General features: G+C 44.3%; 26 non-coding genes across 26 annotated transcripts; all 26 read right to left on the bottom strand.

The window, feature by feature from the left end:
* Nucleotides 1–42: 42 nt before the first annotated feature.
* On the bottom strand, nucleotides 43–115 carry trnar-ucg (transfer RNA arginine (anticodon UCG)). Its single transcript has one exon. It is a non-coding gene; the product is annotated as a tRNA-Arg (tRNA).
* Nucleotides 116–467: 352 nt separating this feature from the next.
* Nucleotides 468–541, bottom strand: trnai-aau (transfer RNA isoleucine (anticodon AAU)). The gene has a single exon. It is a non-coding gene; the product is annotated as a tRNA-Ile (tRNA).
* Nucleotides 542–1,576: 1,035 nt separating this feature from the next.
* trnar-ucg (transfer RNA arginine (anticodon UCG)) lies at nucleotides 1,577–1,649 on the bottom strand. The gene has a single exon. It is a non-coding gene; the product is annotated as a tRNA-Arg (tRNA).
* A 341-nt stretch (nucleotides 1,650–1,990) lies between these two features.
* Nucleotides 1,991–2,064, bottom strand: trnai-aau (transfer RNA isoleucine (anticodon AAU)). Its single transcript has one exon. It is a non-coding gene; the product is annotated as a tRNA-Ile (tRNA).
* Nucleotides 2,065–2,623: 559 nt separating this feature from the next.
* On the bottom strand, nucleotides 2,624–2,696 carry trnar-ucg (transfer RNA arginine (anticodon UCG)). Its single transcript has one exon. It is a non-coding gene; the product is annotated as a tRNA-Arg (tRNA).
* Nucleotides 2,697–3,055: 359 nt separating this feature from the next.
* On the bottom strand, nucleotides 3,056–3,129 carry trnai-aau (transfer RNA isoleucine (anticodon AAU)). The gene has a single exon. It is a non-coding gene; the product is annotated as a tRNA-Ile (tRNA).
* A 1,034-nt stretch (nucleotides 3,130–4,163) lies between these two features.
* trnar-ucg (transfer RNA arginine (anticodon UCG)) lies at nucleotides 4,164–4,236 on the bottom strand. Its single transcript has one exon. It is a non-coding gene; the product is annotated as a tRNA-Arg (tRNA).
* Nucleotides 4,237–4,587: 351 nt separating this feature from the next.
* On the bottom strand, nucleotides 4,588–4,661 carry trnai-aau (transfer RNA isoleucine (anticodon AAU)). The gene has a single exon. It is a non-coding gene; the product is annotated as a tRNA-Ile (tRNA).
* A 495-nt stretch (nucleotides 4,662–5,156) lies between these two features.
* trnai-aau (transfer RNA isoleucine (anticodon AAU)) lies at nucleotides 5,157–5,230 on the bottom strand. Its single transcript has one exon. It is a non-coding gene; the product is annotated as a tRNA-Ile (tRNA).
* Nucleotides 5,231–5,694: 464 nt separating this feature from the next.
* On the bottom strand, nucleotides 5,695–5,767 carry trnar-ucg (transfer RNA arginine (anticodon UCG)). The gene has a single exon. It is a non-coding gene; the product is annotated as a tRNA-Arg (tRNA).
* A 352-nt stretch (nucleotides 5,768–6,119) lies between these two features.
* On the bottom strand, nucleotides 6,120–6,193 carry trnai-aau (transfer RNA isoleucine (anticodon AAU)). The gene has a single exon. It is a non-coding gene; the product is annotated as a tRNA-Ile (tRNA).
* Nucleotides 6,194–7,228: 1,035 nt separating this feature from the next.
* Nucleotides 7,229–7,301, bottom strand: trnar-ucg (transfer RNA arginine (anticodon UCG)). Its single transcript has one exon. It is a non-coding gene; the product is annotated as a tRNA-Arg (tRNA).
* A 341-nt stretch (nucleotides 7,302–7,642) lies between these two features.
* Nucleotides 7,643–7,716, bottom strand: trnai-aau (transfer RNA isoleucine (anticodon AAU)). Its single transcript has one exon. It is a non-coding gene; the product is annotated as a tRNA-Ile (tRNA).
* A 559-nt stretch (nucleotides 7,717–8,275) lies between these two features.
* Nucleotides 8,276–8,348, bottom strand: trnar-ucg (transfer RNA arginine (anticodon UCG)). Its single transcript has one exon. It is a non-coding gene; the product is annotated as a tRNA-Arg (tRNA).
* A 359-nt stretch (nucleotides 8,349–8,707) lies between these two features.
* trnai-aau (transfer RNA isoleucine (anticodon AAU)) lies at nucleotides 8,708–8,781 on the bottom strand. Its single transcript has one exon. It is a non-coding gene; the product is annotated as a tRNA-Ile (tRNA).
* Nucleotides 8,782–9,815: 1,034 nt separating this feature from the next.
* Nucleotides 9,816–9,888, bottom strand: trnar-ucg (transfer RNA arginine (anticodon UCG)). The gene has a single exon. It is a non-coding gene; the product is annotated as a tRNA-Arg (tRNA).
* Nucleotides 9,889–10,239: 351 nt separating this feature from the next.
* trnai-aau (transfer RNA isoleucine (anticodon AAU)) lies at nucleotides 10,240–10,313 on the bottom strand. The gene has a single exon. It is a non-coding gene; the product is annotated as a tRNA-Ile (tRNA).
* A 495-nt stretch (nucleotides 10,314–10,808) lies between these two features.
* Nucleotides 10,809–10,882, bottom strand: trnai-aau (transfer RNA isoleucine (anticodon AAU)). Its single transcript has one exon. It is a non-coding gene; the product is annotated as a tRNA-Ile (tRNA).
* A 464-nt stretch (nucleotides 10,883–11,346) lies between these two features.
* Nucleotides 11,347–11,419, bottom strand: trnar-ucg (transfer RNA arginine (anticodon UCG)). Its single transcript has one exon. It is a non-coding gene; the product is annotated as a tRNA-Arg (tRNA).
* A 352-nt stretch (nucleotides 11,420–11,771) lies between these two features.
* Nucleotides 11,772–11,845, bottom strand: trnai-aau (transfer RNA isoleucine (anticodon AAU)). The gene has a single exon. It is a non-coding gene; the product is annotated as a tRNA-Ile (tRNA).
* A 495-nt stretch (nucleotides 11,846–12,340) lies between these two features.
* On the bottom strand, nucleotides 12,341–12,414 carry trnai-aau (transfer RNA isoleucine (anticodon AAU)). The gene has a single exon. It is a non-coding gene; the product is annotated as a tRNA-Ile (tRNA).
* Nucleotides 12,415–12,878: 464 nt separating this feature from the next.
* trnar-ucg (transfer RNA arginine (anticodon UCG)) lies at nucleotides 12,879–12,951 on the bottom strand. Its single transcript has one exon. It is a non-coding gene; the product is annotated as a tRNA-Arg (tRNA).
* A 352-nt stretch (nucleotides 12,952–13,303) lies between these two features.
* Nucleotides 13,304–13,377, bottom strand: trnai-aau (transfer RNA isoleucine (anticodon AAU)). Its single transcript has one exon. It is a non-coding gene; the product is annotated as a tRNA-Ile (tRNA).
* Nucleotides 13,378–14,410: 1,033 nt separating this feature from the next.
* Nucleotides 14,411–14,483, bottom strand: trnar-ucg (transfer RNA arginine (anticodon UCG)). The gene has a single exon. It is a non-coding gene; the product is annotated as a tRNA-Arg (tRNA).
* Nucleotides 14,484–14,835: 352 nt separating this feature from the next.
* On the bottom strand, nucleotides 14,836–14,909 carry trnai-aau (transfer RNA isoleucine (anticodon AAU)). The gene has a single exon. It is a non-coding gene; the product is annotated as a tRNA-Ile (tRNA).
* A 495-nt stretch (nucleotides 14,910–15,404) lies between these two features.
* trnai-aau (transfer RNA isoleucine (anticodon AAU)) lies at nucleotides 15,405–15,478 on the bottom strand. The gene has a single exon. It is a non-coding gene; the product is annotated as a tRNA-Ile (tRNA).
* Nucleotides 15,479–15,628: the final 150 nt, after the last annotated feature.

Below are 15,628 nucleotides of genomic sequence, written 5' to 3'. Positions count from 1 at the left end.
ATCTAATTGGGAACGCATGCCTGCTCCTCAAGGACTCACAACAAACCACGAAGGGACTTGAACCCTCAATCTTCTGATCCGAAGTCAGACGCCTTGTCCGTTAGGCCACGTGGTCTGGCAGAAGCTCCCTCTTTTCACGAACGTTCGTTGGAGTCTGGTTGAATCAACTGCTGGTGTTGGTTTGCTCACGTGGCTGGTGGATATTGCTTGATTGTTGCTTGAAATAATTGATTGTTGCTTGAAATAAGTGCATGCCACAGCATTTCTCCCATGTATCACGCTCTTAAAAATGTAGTCCTACCTGCCACATGCACAGTGGATCCACCCACTAAGCCAGACTGCCAATGAAGGTCATAAAGCTTACGTGGCCCGATCTGTCACCTGGAAGTTGGCAGAGGTTTTTTGTTGGATCCCACCCAATAAAATCCACATTCTATCATGAGACAGCACGTTGGATGGCTGTTGAATGGCCAGTATGGGAATTGAACCCATGAACTTGGCGTTATTAGCACCACGCTCTGACCAGCTGAGCTAACCGGCCTACAAAATGTGTGTGAACCCATCCTTTTGTTGACTAATATACCAAAAAAGAGAGGGTGGAAGAACTGTTAAGAACACAAGAGAAATGTGTGTTTACAAGAAATTACTTCAACATAGTGGGAAAAAAAGAAGTCTTCTGTTGACTTACAAAAAATGCTTTAAGAAGAAATTTGCCACAAAACAATACATGGTGTGCGTCTTCTAAAGTTAGGGTCGTTAGGTGAGGATATAAAGCAGCAGTTTTTGATGCAGTATGCTGTGTCAGACTTTGGAAGTGAGTGATTTATCCAGAAAGTAGCTGGAAAAGTGATTTGGAGATTGTAGCTAAGCATGTAATGTATTCATTAGCGTGTCATGTGTCAGTGAATTTTGTGGTTTGCTGTCATTTGTAGTTGCGTACATCACTCACCTGGAAGTTGGCAGAGGTTTTTTCTTGGATCCCACCCAAAAAAAAACCACAGTCTATCATGAGACAGTACGTTGGATGGCTGTTGGAATGGCAAGTATGGGGATTGAATCCATGACCTTGGCGTTATTAGCACCACGCTCTGACCAGCTGAGCTAACCGGCCTACAAAATCATTCTGTTGACTGATATACCAAAAAAGAGGGTGGAAGAACTGTTAACAACACAAGAGAAATGTGTGTTTACAAGAAATTACTTCAAGCAGTACCAATGAAAGCCAACTCTTGGAAGCTCCTACTGATCAGAAGCCACCTATGCAGGTGTAGTTCCACCAACAGCCTGCTTCCAAGTCGTGATTTTTTTCACCCATGTCGCTTGAGGTAATGGCATGTTATTGACTTTCTATGGTTGCTTCTAAGCCAAGACCACTGGGGCCTGGCACTGATAAGGCCAAGTTCATGGCTTCAGTCCGCAACCTGGCCATTCGAGCCTCGTTTGAGAACTCGTAGAGTCTCTGTTGAAGGACATGAAATTGACAAAAGTGTAGCAATTTTGGATGACATAAAGGATCCGAGGTTGGCCTGCTGCAATCTAACAAGGAACGCATGCCTGCTCCTCAAGGACTCACAACAAACCACGAAGGGACTTGAACCCTCAATCTTCTGATCCGAAGTCAGACGCCTTGTCCGTTAGGCCACGTGGTCTGGCAGAAGCTCCCTCTTTTCACGAACGTTCGTTGGAGTCTGGTTGAATCAACTGCTGGTGTTGGTTTGCTCAAGTGGCTGGTGGATATTGCTTGATTGTTGCTTGAAATAATTGATTGTTGCTTGAAATAAGTGCATGCCACAGCATTTCTCCCATGTATCACGCTCTTAAAAATGTAGTCCTACCTGCCACATGCACAGTGGATCCACCCACTAAGCCAGACTGCCAATGAAGGTCATAAAGCTTACGTGGCCCGATCTGTCACCTGGAAGTTGGCAGAGGTTTTTTGTTGGATCCCACCCAATAAAATCCACAGTCTATCATGAGACAGCACGTTGGATGGCCAGTATGGGGATTGAACCCATGACCTTGGCGTTATTAGCATCACGCTCTGACCAGCTGAGCTAACCGGCCTACAAAATGTGTGTGAACCCATCCTTTTGTTGACTAATATGCCAAAAACGAGAGGGTGGCAGAACTGTTAAGAACACAAGAGAAATGTGTGTTTACACGAAATTACTTCAACATAGTGGGAAAAAAAGAAGTCTTCTGTTGACTTACAAAAAATGCTTTAAGAAGAAATTTGCCACTAAACAATACATGGTGTGCGTCTTCTAAAGTTAGGGTCGTTAGGTGAGGATATAAAGCAGCAGTTTTTGATGCAGTATGCTGTGTCAGACTTTGGAAATGAGTGATTTATCCAGAAAGTAGCTGGAAAAGTGATTTGGAGATTGTAGCTAAGCATGTAATGTATTCATTAGCGTGTCATGTGTCAGTGAATTTTGTGGTTTGCTGTCATTCATGGCTTCAGTCCGCAACCTGGCCATTCGAGCCTCGTTTGAGAACTCGTAGAGTCTCTGTTGAAGGACATGAAATTGACAAAAGTGTAGCAATTTTGGATGACATAAAGGATCCGAGGTTGGCCTGCTGCAATCTAACTGGGAAGCATGGCTGCTCCTCAAGGACTCACAACAAACCACGAAGGGACTTGAACCCTCAATCTTCTGATCCGAAGTCAGACGCCTTGTCCGTTAGGCCACGTGGTCTGGCAGAAGCTCCCTCTTTTCACGAACGTTCGTTGGAGTCTGGTTGAATCAACTGCTGGTGTTGGGTTGCTCACGTGGCTGGTGGATATTGCTTGATTGTTGCTTGAAATAATTGATTGTTGCTTGAAATAAGTGCATGCCACAGCATTTCTCCCATGTATCACGCTCTTAAAAATGTAGTCCTACGTGCCACATGCACATTGGATCCACCCACTAAGCCAGAGTATTATCTGCCAATGAAGGTCATAAAGCTTACGTGGCCCGATCTGTCACCTGGAAGTTGGCAGAGGTTTTTTGTTGGATCCCACCCAATAAAATCCACATTCTATCATGAGACAGCACGTTGGATGGCTGTTGAATGGCCAGTATGGGAATTGAACCCATGAACTTGGCGTTATTAGCACCACGCTCTGACCAGCTGAGCTAACCGGCCTACAAAATGTGTGTGAACCCATCCTTTTGTTGACTAATATACCAAAAAAGAGAGGGTGGAAGAACTGTTAAGAACACAAGAGAAATGTGTGTTTACAAGAAATTACTTCAACATAGTGGGAAAAAAAGAAGTCTTCTGTTGACTTACAAAAAATGCTTTAAGAAGAAATTTGCCACAAAACAATACATGGTGTGCGTCTTCTAAAGTTAGGGTCGTTAGGTGAGGATATAAAGCAGCAGTTTTTGATGCAGTATGCTGTGTCAGACTTTGGAAGTGAGTGATTTATCCAGAAAGTAGCTGGAAAAGTGATTTGGAGATTGTAGCTAAGCATGTAATGTATTCATTAGCGTGTCATGTGTCAGTGAATTTTGTGGTTTGCTGTCATTTGTAGTTGCGTACATCACTCACCTGGAAGTTGGCAGAGGTTTTTTCTTGGATCCCACCCAAAAAAAACCACAGTCTATCATGAGACAGTACGTTGGATGGCTGTTGGAATGGCCAGTATGGGGATTGAATCCATGACCTTGGCGTTATTAGCACCACGCTCTGACCAGCTGAGCTAACCGGCCTACAAAATCATTCTGTTGACTGATATACCAAAAAAGAGGGTGGAAGAACTGTTAACAACACAAGAGAAATGTGTGTTTACAAGAAATTACTTCAAGCAGTACCAATGAAAGCCAACTCTTGGAAGCTCCTACTGATCAGAAGCCACCTATGCAGGTGTAGTTCCACCAACAGCCTGCTTCCAAGTCGTGATTTTTTTCACCCATGTCGCTTGAGGTAATGGCATGTTATTGACTTTCTATGGTTGCTTCTAAGCCAAGACCACTGGGGCCTGGCACTGATAAGGCCAAGTTCATGGCTTCAGTCCGCAACCTGGCCATTCGAGCCTCGTTTGAGAACTCGTAGAGTCTCTGTTGAAGGACATGAAATTGACAAAAGTGTAGCAATTTTGGATGACATAAAGGATCCGAGGTTGGCCTGCTGCAATCTAACAAGGAACGCATGCCTGCTCCTCAAGGACTCACAACAAACCACGAAGGGACTTGAACCCTCAATCTTCTGATCCGAAGTCAGACGCCTTGTCCGTTAGGCCACGTGGTCTGGCAGAAGCTCCCTCTTTTCACGAACGTTCGTTGGAGTCTGGTTGAATCAACTGCTGGTGTTGGTTTGCTCACGTGGCTGGTGGATATTGCTTGATTGTTGCTTGAAATAATTGATTGTTGCTTGAAATAAGTGCATGCCACAGCATTTCTCCCATGTATCACGCTCTTAAAAATGTAGTCCTACCTGCCACATGCACAGTGGATCCACCCACTAAGCCAGACTGCCAATGAAGGTCATAAAGCTTACGTGGCCCGATCTGTCACCTGGAAGTTGGCAGAGGTTTTTTGTTGGATCCCACCCAATAAAATCCACAGTCTATCATGAGACAGCACGTTGGATGCTGTTGAATGGCCAGTATGGGGATTGAACCCATGACCTTGGCGTTATTAGCACCACGCTCTGACCAGCTGAGCTAACCGGCCTACAAAATGTGTGTGAACCCATCCTTTTGTTGACTAATATGCCAAAAAAGAGAGGGTGGAAGAACTGTTAAGAACACAAGAGAAATGTGTGTTTACACGAAATTACTTCAACATAGTGGGAAAAAAAGAAGTCTTCTGTTGACTTACAAAAAATGCTTTAAGAAGAAATTTGCCACAAAACAATACATGGTGTGCGTCTTCTAAAGTTAGGGTCGTTAGGTGAGGATATAAAGCAGCAGTTTTTGATGCAGTATGCTGTGTCAGACTTTGGAAATGAGTGATTTATCCAGAAAGTAGCTGGAAAAGTGATTTGGAGATTGCAGCCAAGCATGTAATGTATTCATTAGCGTGTCATGTGTCAGTGAATTTTGTGGTTTGCTGTCATTTGTAGTTGCGTACATCACTCACCTGGAAGTTGGCAGAGGTTTTTTCTTGGATCCCACCCAAAAAAAACCACAGTCTATCATGAGACAGTACGTTGGATGGCTGTTGGAATGGCCAGTATGGGAATTGAACCCATGACCTTGGCGTTATTAGCACCACGCTCTGACCAGCTGAGCTAACCGGCCTACAAAATCATTCTGTTGACTGATATACCAAAAAAGAGGGTGGAAGAACTGTTAACAACACAAGAGAAATGTGTGTTTACAAGAAATTACTTCAAGCAGTACCAATGAAAGCCAACTCTTGGAAGCTCCTACTGATCAGAAGCCACCTATGCAGGTGTAGTTCCACCAACAGCCTGCTTCCAAGTCGTGATTTTTTCACCCATGTCGCTTGAGGTCATGGCATGTTATTGACTTTCTATGGTTGCTTCTAAGCCAAGACCACTGGGGCCTGGCACTGATAAGGCCAAGTTCATAGCTTCAGTCCGCAACCTGGCCATTCGAGCCTCGTTTGAGAACTCGTAGAGTCTCTGTTGAAGGACATGAAATTGACAAAAGTGTAGCAATTTTGGATGACATAAAGGATCCGAGGTTGGCCTGCTGCAATCTAATTGGGAACGCATGCCTGCTCCTCAAGGACTCACAACAAACCACGAAGGGACTTGAACCCTCAATCTTCTGATCCGAAGTCAGACGCCTTGTCCGTTAGGCCACGTGGTCTGGCAGAAGCTCCCTCTTTTCACGAACGTTCGTTGGAGTCTGGTTGAATCAACTGCTGGTGTTGGTTTGCTCACGTGGCTGGTGGATATTGCTTGATTGTTGCTTGAAATAATTGATTGTTGCTTGAAATAAGTGCATGCCACAGCATTTCTCCCATGTATCACGCTCTTAAAAATGTAGTCCTACCTGCCACATGCACAGTGGATCCACCCACTAAGCCAGACTGCCAATGAAGGTCATAAAGCTTACGTGGCCCGATCTGTCACCTGGAAGTTGGCAGAGGTTTTTTGTTGGATCCCACCCAATAAAATCCACATTCTATCATGAGACAGCACGTTGGATGGCTGTTGAATGGCCAGTATGGGAATTGAACCCATGAACTTGGCGTTATTAGCACCACGCTCTGACCAGCTGAGCTAACCGGCCTACAAAATGTGTGTGAACCCATCCTTTTGTTGACTAATATACCAAAAAAGAGAGGGTGGAAGAACTGTTAAGAACACAAGAGAAATGTGTGTTTACAAGAAATTACTTCAACATAGTGGGAAAAAAAGAAGTCTTCTGTTGACTTACAAAAAATGCTTTAAGAAGAAATTTGCCACAAAACAATACATGGTGTGCGTCTTCTAAAGTTAGGGTCGTTAGGTGAGGATATAAAGCAGCAGTTTTTGATGCAGTATGCTGTGTCAGACTTTGGAAGTGAGTGATTTATCCAGAAAGTAGCTGGAAAAGTGATTTGGAGATTGTAGCTAAGCATGTAATGTATTCATTAGCGTGTCATGTGTCAGTGAATTTTGTGGTTTGCTGTCATTTGTAGTTGCGTACATCACTCACCTGGAAGTTGGCAGAGGTTTTTTCTTGGATCCCACCCAAAAAAAAACCACAGTCTATCATGAGACAGTACGTTGGATGGCTGTTGGAATGGCAAGTATGGGGATTGAATCCATGACCTTGGCGTTATTAGCACCACGCTCTGACCAGCTGAGCTAACCGGCCTACAAAATCATTCTGTTGACTGATATACCAAAAAAGAGGGTGGAAGAACTGTTAACAACACAAGAGAAATGTGTGTTTACAAGAAATTACTTCAAGCAGTACCAATGAAAGCCAACTCTTGGAAGCTCCTACTGATCAGAAGCCACCTATGCAGGTGTAGTTCCACCAACAGCCTGCTTCCAAGTCGTGATTTTTTTCACCCATGTCGCTTGAGGTAATGGCATGTTATTGACTTTCTATGGTTGCTTCTAAGCCAAGACCACTGGGGCCTGGCACTGATAAGGCCAAGTTCATGGCTTCAGTCCGCAACCTGGCCATTCGAGCCTCGTTTGAGAACTCGTAGAGTCTCTGTTGAAGGACATGAAATTGACAAAAGTGTAGCAATTTTGGATGACATAAAGGATCCGAGGTTGGCCTGCTGCAATCTAACAAGGAACGCATGCCTGCTCCTCAAGGACTCACAACAAACCACGAAGGGACTTGAACCCTCAATCTTCTGATCCGAAGTCAGACGCCTTGTCCGTTAGGCCACGTGGTCTGGCAGAAGCTCCCTCTTTTCACGAACGTTCGTTGGAGTCTGGTTGAATCAACTGCTGGTGTTGGTTTGCTCAAGTGGCTGGTGGATATTGCTTGATTGTTGCTTGAAATAATTGATTGTTGCTTGAAATAAGTGCATGCCACAGCATTTCTCCCATGTATCACGCTCTTAAAAATGTAGTCCTACCTGCCACATGCACAGTGGATCCACCCACTAAGCCAGACTGCCAATGAAGGTCATAAAGCTTACGTGGCCCGATCTGTCACCTGGAAGTTGGCAGAGGTTTTTTGTTGGATCCCACCCAATAAAATCCACAGTCTATCATGAGACAGCACGTTGGATGGCCAGTATGGGGATTGAACCCATGACCTTGGCGTTATTAGCATCACGCTCTGACCAGCTGAGCTAACCGGCCTACAAAATGTGTGTGAACCCATCCTTTTGTTGACTAATATGCCAAAAACGAGAGGGTGGCAGAACTGTTAAGAACACAAGAGAAATGTGTGTTTACACGAAATTACTTCAACATAGTGGGAAAAAAAGAAGTCTTCTGTTGACTTACAAAAAATGCTTTAAGAAGAAATTTGCCACTAAACAATACATGGTGTGCGTCTTCTAAAGTTAGGGTCGTTAGGTGAGGATATAAAGCAGCAGTTTTTGATGCAGTATGCTGTGTCAGACTTTGGAAATGAGTGATTTATCCAGAAAGTAGCTGGAAAAGTGATTTGGAGATTGTAGCTAAGCATGTAATGTATTCATTAGCGTGTCATGTGTCAGTGAATTTTGTGGTTTGCTGTCATTCATGGCTTCAGTCCGCAACCTGGCCATTCGAGCCTCGTTTGAGAACTCGTAGAGTCTCTGTTGAAGGACATGAAATTGACAAAAGTGTAGCAATTTTGGATGACATAAAGGATCCGAGGTTGGCCTGCTGCAATCTAACTGGGAAGCATGGCTGCTCCTCAAGGACTCACAACAAACCACGAAGGGACTTGAACCCTCAATCTTCTGATCCGAAGTCAGACGCCTTGTCCGTTAGGCCACGTGGTCTGGCAGAAGCTCCCTCTTTTCACGAACGTTCGTTGGAGTCTGGTTGAATCAACTGCTGGTGTTGGGTTGCTCACGTGGCTGGTGGATATTGCTTGATTGTTGCTTGAAATAATTGATTGTTGCTTGAAATAAGTGCATGCCACAGCATTTCTCCCATGTATCACGCTCTTAAAAATGTAGTCCTACGTGCCACATGCACATTGGATCCACCCACTAAGCCAGAGTATTATCTGCCAATGAAGGTCATAAAGCTTACGTGGCCCGATCTGTCACCTGGAAGTTGGCAGAGGTTTTTTGTTGGATCCCACCCAATAAAATCCACATTCTATCATGAGACAGCACGTTGGATGGCTGTTGAATGGCCAGTATGGGAATTGAACCCATGAACTTGGCGTTATTAGCACCACGCTCTGACCAGCTGAGCTAACCGGCCTACAAAATGTGTGTGAACCCATCCTTTTGTTGACTAATATACCAAAAAAGAGAGGGTGGAAGAACTGTTAAGAACACAAGAGAAATGTGTGTTTACAAGAAATTACTTCAACATAGTGGGAAAAAAAGAAGTCTTCTGTTGACTTACAAAAAATGCTTTAAGAAGAAATTTGCCACAAAACAATACATGGTGTGCGTCTTCTAAAGTTAGGGTCGTTAGGTGAGGATATAAAGCAGCAGTTTTTGATGCAGTATGCTGTGTCAGACTTTGGAAGTGAGTGATTTATCCAGAAAGTAGCTGGAAAAGTGATTTGGAGATTGTAGCTAAGCATGTAATGTATTCATTAGCGTGTCATGTGTCAGTGAATTTTGTGGTTTGCTGTCATTTGTAGTTGCGTACATCACTCACCTGGAAGTTGGCAGAGGTTTTTTCTTGGATCCCACCCAAAAAAAACCACAGTCTATCATGAGACAGTACGTTGGATGGCTGTTGGAATGGCCAGTATGGGGATTGAATCCATGACCTTGGCGTTATTAGCACCACGCTCTGACCAGCTGAGCTAACCGGCCTACAAAATCATTCTGTTGACTGATATACCAAAAAAGAGGGTGGAAGAACTGTTAACAACACAAGAGAAATGTGTGTTTACAAGAAATTACTTCAAGCAGTACCAATGAAAGCCAACTCTTGGAAGCTCCTACTGATCAGAAGCCACCTATGCAGGTGTAGTTCCACCAACAGCCTGCTTCCAAGTCGTGATTTTTTTCACCCATGTCGCTTGAGGTAATGGCATGTTATTGACTTTCTATGGTTGCTTCTAAGCCAAGACCACTGGGGCCTGGCACTGATAAGGCCAAGTTCATGGCTTCAGTCCGCAACCTGGCCATTCGAGCCTCGTTTGAGAACTCGTAGAGTCTCTGTTGAAGGACATGAAATTGACAAAAGTGTAGCAATTTTGGATGACATAAAGGATCCGAGGTTGGCCTGCTGCAATCTAACAAGGAACGCATGCCTGCTCCTCAAGGACTCACAACAAACCACGAAGGGACTTGAACCCTCAATCTTCTGATCCGAAGTCAGACGCCTTGTCCGTTAGGCCACGTGGTCTGGCAGAAGCTCCCTCTTTTCACGAACGTTCGTTGGAGTCTGGTTGAATCAACTGCTGGTGTTGGTTTGCTCACGTGGCTGGTGGATATTGCTTGATTGTTGCTTGAAATAATTGATTGTTGCTTGAAATAAGTGCATGCCACAGCATTTCTCCCATGTATCACGCTCTTAAAAATGTAGTCCTACCTGCCACATGCACAGTGGATCCACCCACTAAGCCAGACTGCCAATGAAGGTCATAAAGCTTACGTGGCCCGATCTGTCACCTGGAAGTTGGCAGAGGTTTTTTGTTGGATCCCACCCAATAAAATCCACAGTCTATCATGAGACAGCACGTTGGATGCTGTTGAATGGCCAGTATGGGGATTGAACCCATGACCTTGGCGTTATTAGCACCACGCTCTGACCAGCTGAGCTAACCGGCCTACAAAATGTGTGTGAACCCATCCTTTTGTTGACTAATATGCCAAAAAAGAGAGGGTGGAAGAACTGTTAAGAACACAAGAGAAATGTGTGTTTACACGAAATTACTTCAACATAGTGGGAAAAAAAGAAGTCTTCTGTTGACTTACAAAAAATGCTTTAAGAAGAAATTTGCCACAAAACAATACATGGTGTGCGTCTTCTAAAGTTAGGGTCGTTAGGTGAGGATATAAAGCAGCAGTTTTTGATGCAGTATGCTGTGTCAGACTTTGGAAATGAGTGATTTATCCAGAAAGTAGCTGGAAAAGTGATTTGGAGATTGCAGCCAAGCATGTAATGTATTCATTAGCGTGTCATGTGTCAGTGAATTTTGTGGTTTGCTGTCATTTGTAGTTGCGTACATCACTCACCTGGAAGTTGGCAGAGGTTTTTTCTTGGATCCCACCCAAAAAAAACCACAGTCTATCATGAGACAGTACGTTGGATGGCTGTTGGAATGGCCAGTATGGGGATTGAACCCATGACCTTGGCGTTATTAGCACCACGCTCTGACCAGCTGAGCTAACCGGCCTACAAAATCATTCTGTTGACTGATATACCAAAAAAGAGGGTGGAAGAACTGTTAACAACACAAGAGAAATGTGTGTTTACAAGAAATTACTTCAAGCAGTACCAATGAAAGCCAACTCTTGGAAGCTCCTACTGATCAGAAGCCACCTATGCAGGTGTAGTTCCACCAACAGCCTGCTTCCAAGTCGTGATTTTTTCACCCATGTCGCTTGAGGTAATGGCATGTTATTGACTTTCTATGGTTGCTTCTAAGCCAAGACCACTGGGGCCTGGCACTGATAAGGCCAAGTTCATGGCTTCAGTCCGCAACCTGGCCATTCGAGCCTCGTTTGAGAACTCGTAGAGTCTCTGTTGAAGGACATGAAATTGACAAAAGTGTAGCAATTTTGGATGACATAAAGGATCCGAGGTTGGCCTGCTGCAATCTAACAAGGAACGCATGCCTGCTCCTCAAGGACTCACAACAAACCACGAAGGGACTTGAACCCTCAATCTTCTGATCCGAAGTCAGACGCCTTGTCCGTTAGGCCACGTGGTCTGGCAGAAGCTCCCTCTTTTCACGAACGTTCGTTGGAGTCTGGTTGAATCAACTGCTGGTGTTGGTTTGCTCACGTGGCTGGTGGATATTGCTTGATTGTTGCTTGAAATAATTGATTGTTGCTTGAAATAAGTGCATGCCACAGCATTTCTCCCATGTATCACGCTCTTAAAAATGTAGTCCTACCTGCCACATGCACAGTGGATCCACCCACTAAGCCAGACTGCCAATGAAGGTCATAAAGCTTACGTGGCCCGATCTGTCACCTGGAAGTTGGCAGAGGTTTTTTGTTGGATCCCACCCAATAAAATCCACAGTCTATCATGAGACAGCACGTTGGATGGCTGTTGAATGGCCAGTATGGGGATTGAACCCATGACCTTGGCGTTATTAGCACCACGCTCTGACCAGCTGAGCTAACCGGCCTACAAAATGTGTGTGAACCCATCCTTTTGTTGACTAATATGCCAAAAAAGAGAGGGTGGAAGAACTGTTAAGAACACAAGAGAAATGTGTGTTTACACGAAATTACTTCAACATAGTGGGAAAAAAAGAAGTCTTCTGTTGACTTACAAAAAATGCTTTAAGAAGAAATTTGCCACTAAACAATACATGGTGTGCGTCTTCTAAAGTTAGGGTCGTTAGGTGAGGATATAAAGCAGCAGTTTTTGATGCAGTATGCTGTGTCAGACTTTGGAAATGAGTGATTTATCCAGAAAGTAGCTGGAAAAGTGATTTGGAGATTGTAGCTAAGCATGTAATGTATTCATTAGCGTGTCATGTGTCAGTGAATTTTGTGGTTTGCTGTCATTTGTAGTTGCGTACATCACTCACCTGGAAGTTGGCAGAGGTTTTTTCTTGGATCCCACCCAAAAAAAACCACAGTCTATCATGAGACAGTACGTTGGATGGCTGTTGGAATGGCCAGTATGGGGATTGAACCCATGACCTTGGCGTTATTAGCACCACGCTCTGACCAGCTGAGCTAACCGGCCTACAAAATCATTCTGTTGACTAATATACCAAAAAAGAGGGTGGAAGAACTGTTAAGAACACAAGAGAAATGTGTGTTTACAAGAAATTACTTCAAGCAGTACCAATGAAAGCCAACTCTTGGAAGCTCCTACTGATCAGAAGCCACCTATGCAGGTGTAGTTCCACCAACAGCCTGCTTCCAAGTCGTGATTTTTTCACCCATGTCGCTTGAGGTCATGGCATGTTATTGACTTTCTATGGTTGCTTCTAAGCCAAGACCACTGGGGCCTGGCACTGATAAGGCCAAGTTCATGGCTTCAGTCCGCAACCTGGCCATTCGAGCCTCGTTTGAGAACTCGTAGAGTCTCTGTTGAAGGACATGAAATTGACAAAAGTGTAGCAATTTTGGATGACATAAAGGATCCGAGGTTGGCCTGCTGCAATCTAACAAGGAACGCATGCCTGCTCCTCAAGGACTCACAACAAACCACGAAGGGACTTGAACCCTCAATCTTCTGATCCGAAGTCAGACGCCTTGTCCGTTAGGCCACGTGGTCTGGCAGAAGCTCCCTCTTTTCACGAACGTTCGTTGGAGTCTGGTTGAATCAACTGCTGGTGTTGGTTTGCTCACGTGGCTGGTGGATATTGCTTGATTGTTGCTTGAAATAATTGATTGTTGCTTGAAATAAGTGCATGCCACAGCATTTCTCCCATGTATCACGCTCTTAAAAATGTAGTCCTACCTGCCACATGCACAGTGGATCCACCCACTAAGCCAGACTGCCAATGAAGGTCATAAAGCTTACGTGGCCCGATCTGTCACCTGGAAGTTGGCAGAGGTTTTTTGTTGGATCCCACCCAATAAAATCCACAGTCTATCATGAGACAGCACGTTGGATGGCTGTTGAATGGCCAGTATGGGGATTGAACCCATGACCTTGGCGTTATTAGCACCACGCTCTGACCAGCTGAGCTAACCGGCCTACAAAATGTGTGTGAACCCATCCTTTTGTTGACTAATATGCCAAAAAAGAGAGGGTGGAAGAACTGTTAAGAACACAAGAGAAATGTGTGTTTACACGAAATTACTTCAACATAGTGGGAAAAAAAGAAGTCTTCTGTTGACTTACAAAAAATGCTTTAAGAAGAAATTTGCCACTAAACAATACATGGTGTGCGTCTTCTAAAGTTAGGGTCGTTAGGTGAGGATATAAAGCAGCAGTTTTTGATGCAGTATGCTGTGTCAGACTTTGGAAATGAGTGATTTATCCAGAAAGTAGCTGGAAAAGTGATTTGGAGATTGCAGCTAAGCATGTAATGTATTCATTAGCGTGTCATGTGTCAGTGAATTTTGTGGTTTGCTGTCATTTGTAGTTGCGTACATCACTCACCTGGAAGTTGGCAGAGGTTTTTTCTTGGATCCCACCCAAAAAAAACCACAGTCTATCATGAGACAGTACGTTGGATGGCTGTTGGAATGGCCAGTATGGGGATTGAATCCATGACCTTGGCGTTATTAGCACCACGCTCTGACCAGCTGAGCTAACCGGCCTACAAAATCATTCTGTTGACTGATATACCAAAAAAGAGGGTGGAAGAACTGTTAACAACACAAGAGAAATGTGTGTCTACAAGAAATTACTTCAAGCAGTACCAATGAAAGCCAACTCTTGGAAGCTCCTACTGATCAGAAGCCACCTATGCAGGTGTAGTTCCACCAACAGCCTGCTTCCAAGTCGTGATTTTTTCACCCATGTCGCTTGAGGTCATGGCATGTTATTGACTTTCTATGGTTGCTTCTAAGCCAAGACCACTGGGGCCTGGCACTGATAAGGCCAAGTTCATGGCTTCAGTCCGCAACCTGGCCATTCGAGCCTCGTTTGAGAACTCGTAGAGTCTCTGTTGAAGGACATGAAATTGACAAAAGTGTAGCAATTTTGGATGACATAAAGGATCCGAGGTTGGCCTGCTGCAATCTAACTGGGAACGCATGCCTGCTCCTCAAGGACTCACAACAAACCACGAAGGGACTTGAACCCTCAATCTTCTGATCCGAAGTCAGACGCCTTGTCCGTTAGGCCACGTGGTCTGGCAGAAGCTCCCTCTTTTCACGAACGTTCGTTGGAGTCTGGTTGAATCAACTGCTGGTGTTGGTTTGCTCACGTGGCTGGTGGATATTGCTTGATTGTTGCTTGAAATAATTGATTGTTGCTTGAAATAAGTGCATGCCACAGCATTTCTCCCATGTATCACGCTCTTAAAAATGTAGTCCTACCTGCCACATGCACAGTGGATCCACCCACTAAGCCAGACTGCCAATGAAGGTCATAAAGCTTACGTGGCCCGATCTGTCACCTGGAAGTTGGCAGAGGTTTTTTGTTGGATCCCACCCAATAAAATCCACAGTCTATCATGAGACAGCACGTTGGATGGCTGTTGAATGGCCAGTATGGGGATTGAACCCATGACCTTGGCGTTATTAGCACCACGCTCTGACCAGCTGAGCTAACCGGCCTACAAAATGTGTGTGAACCCATCCTTTTGTTGACTAATATGCCAAAAAAGAGAGGGTGGAAGAACTGTTAAGAACACAAGAGAAATGTGTGTTTACACGAAATTACTTCAACATAGTGGGAAAAAAAGAAGTCTTCTGTTGACTTACAAAAAATGCTTTAAGAAGAAATTTGCCACTAAACAATACATGGTGTGCGTCTTCTAAAGTTAGGGTCGTTAGGTGAGGATATAAAGCAGCAGTTTTTGATGCAGTATGCTGTGTCAGACTTTGGAAATGAGTGATTTATCCAGAAAGTAGCTGGAAAAGTGATTTGGAGATTGTAGCTAAGCATGTAATGTATTCATTAGCGTGTCATGTGTCAGTGAATTTTGTGGTTTGCTGTCATTTGTAGTTGCGTACATCACTCACCTGGAAGTTGGCAGAGGTTTTTTCTTGGATCCCACCCAAAAAAAACCACAGTCTATCATGAGACAGTACGTTGGATGGCTGTTGGAATGGCCAGTATGGGGATTGAACCCATGACCTTGGCGTTATTAGCACCACGCTCTGACCAGCTGAGCTAACCGGCCTACAAAATCATTCTGTTGACTAATATACCAAAAAAGAGGGTGGAAGAACTGTTAAGAACACAAGAGAAATGTGTGTTTACAAGAAATTACTTCAAGCAGTACCAATGAAAGCCAACTCTTGGAAGCTCCTACTGATCAGAAGCCACCTAT

This window comes from Astatotilapia calliptera, chromosome 23 (assembly GCF_964374335.1).
Source record: "Astatotilapia calliptera chromosome 23, fAstCal68.1, whole genome shotgun sequence".
In the NCBI taxonomy this organism is placed as follows: Eukaryota; Metazoa; Chordata; class Actinopteri; order Cichliformes; family Cichlidae; genus Astatotilapia; species Astatotilapia calliptera.
Note: the sequence above shows the minus strand (reverse complement) of the source record. Positions and strands in the feature narration are given on the sequence as shown.